The following is a 2,500-nucleotide window of genomic DNA, read 5'->3' on the forward strand; positions in this document are numbered from 1 at the left end:
GTCGTTTTGGGCATAACCTATCTTAGCTAGGCGATGGTTAGTAAAAGTGATATCATTCAAAATCTTAAACTGGAAGCTCCTTACGAAGGTCTCAGACGAAATGGATCTCACCATAAGAAAGGCTTTGGAAACAGCTGTGTCGTCCAGACAAAAATTTTCTTTCCACTTAGTAAAACCTCTTGAAACTCTAACTTTTTTTGAAATAAGCAATTCATAAAAATGTTTCCTCTTACTTGTTAAAGAATTAAGAGCTTCTGCCTGAGAGACCGGGGCAGACTTGGAAATGAAGGTCGGCCGATTTCGCTTAAAATTGGTACACAAAGTACTTATGTCGACTTATGTAATATGCCAAAGTTTCAGCTTCAACGACTTTTTATATAATAACCCAAGTTATTCACGGATTTTGATTGGTTCTTGCCTATGATCTATTAGAGGACAGACGCACGATTGACGTCACCATCGGCTTTTATGCGAATAAAGTTTAATTCTTTATTATATAAAACAAATAGATTCCATGTTGCCGTGGGTCTGTTCAGTAATAGATCATATAGATAATATCGCCTCGTGTGCCACTTTTTTGTTCTTACCACATTTTGACGTCATCTGTGATCTATTACTGAACAGACGCACGGCAACATGGAATCTATTTGTTAATTTTTAGCCGAGTTCTGGATATCAGCCCCTCAGGGGTCCCCAGAGGCTGATTTTCAGTCCAATTTTGGCCACTTTTAAATCTCTCTTATAGCAACATGAAATTAATTTCAGGCAAAAACAAAACCATCTTTGTAAAGCCCTATCCTTAGGCTTTTATGGGTGAGAACATTAGCTCATGGAAATTCCTCGCTAGCCTGTGGCTGTTATCACAACTTGGGCATATTTGAAGCATATGGGAAGCAACCGGAAATGGCCTGTTTTTCAGACCAAATATTTTCCATGCCCATGTTTTATATCTTGAGGTCTTAGTATCCCTGCAAAGTTCAGCCCTTAGTTTAGTAATATCAAGAAAAAAATACTAAGGTTGAGGCTCTTTACTAAGAAAAAAACTTACGAGAAGATGGCTAACCAGGCCACTTGCGGTTAAAGTTTCAACAAAGCGTGTCTGCAAAAATCAGCCATTTAATTTCGATTATCTTTTTTCCTTCCAAGTTATGGTTAAAAGAGACTCTGAAGTTAATTGTCACCGAGAAGACTTGCCGTTAATAAGAAAGTTTTATGTGATTGTTTTAGGACCGATCAGATAGTGGTCCGACAGCGGTTATAAATTTCTTGGAAGAAGTCTTGAAAATTACGGACAATAGAGCCGCTGTGAAAACTCTTTATTTACCTAACAACACACCTCTTGCAGGTAAATCACAATGCAAAATTGCATCTTTTTCGTCCAAACTGCAATGTTGAGTTTATCTCCTTTGTTCAACTCGTTCAACGTATCACGTCTGTGGCCCGTAGTAATGAAGCGCTAAATAAATTAAATCAGGATATAAGCAAGCTTTGTAGTTCCATTCAGTAGTACTATAACCCACCTGTTTGGGCTTTCATATTTTCTGAAGAAAAAAGAACTTATCGGTCTCTTTAAAAGCAACCACAACATCTGTCGTGACACTACTTGAGAATCGTTTTGAACCTTTAAGAAATTTCGAATATAATTAAAGCTAATCGTCTAACACAAGTTGCAGTCACTCTTCCAATCTATTTGCAAAGTGTCTGGATAAATTCGCTTACAAAAAACGCTTACCTGGCTTCACTTTTACAAACATGCCCCTTTCCTACAATCCCTTAAAAGTGAGGTAACATTAGAAACTTTAGCCCCAGCGATAAATTGGTCGCAAGTGCGTCGTCGCGAGTTAGATATATACAGGTCGATTAATACCGTACGTGACGAGGTCATTGTAGTTTGCTGGCTATGACTGACTTGGAATTCAGTTGTTTTCTCGTGCAGATTCGTTTCCTTGATATTGCAGAGAATGATTATGATAGAACTTGTATGAGAACCTCAATGGCATGATTTGTTTACTGAATATTTACGCAAACGGGTGAATTTTCAGCGGAGACGTGGAGATATCACAAATCGTCTTTAATTCATCTTTTGTGACGCCAGACGAGCCAGCTTGGTTAAGAATTAACTTTCATTCAGGAAAATTATCAACTCTGTGTGACGCAGTCAGTTTATTACCAGCAGCGCCCACTTTGACTAGCAGGGCGTAACATCTCGATCTAATGTCGCTAATGGGAGAGTCACAGCAGGCTCTGACGGCTTGTTATCTCGTGCCCCACATATGTCAACTTCTTTGCAAAAGGTGCACCGTATACTCATGGTTTTGATTTTCCAAGAGACTAAATTGTGAAATCCAGACTTTCGCTACTCTGCTATTCAAAAGCACTCAAATGGACTCAAATGAAACAAATTCCCTTACAGACTGAATAGATTTAATTAGTTTAATTAATAGATCGCAGATAGTTTCTTTTCTGGATCGTGAGGTCCTGGGGCCCGTTTCTCGAAAGT

Source organism: Montipora foliosa, chromosome 6 (assembly GCF_036669935.1).
Source record: "Montipora foliosa isolate CH-2021 chromosome 6, ASM3666993v2, whole genome shotgun sequence".
Classification (NCBI taxonomy): Eukaryota; Metazoa; Cnidaria; class Anthozoa; order Scleractinia; family Acroporidae; genus Montipora; species Montipora foliosa.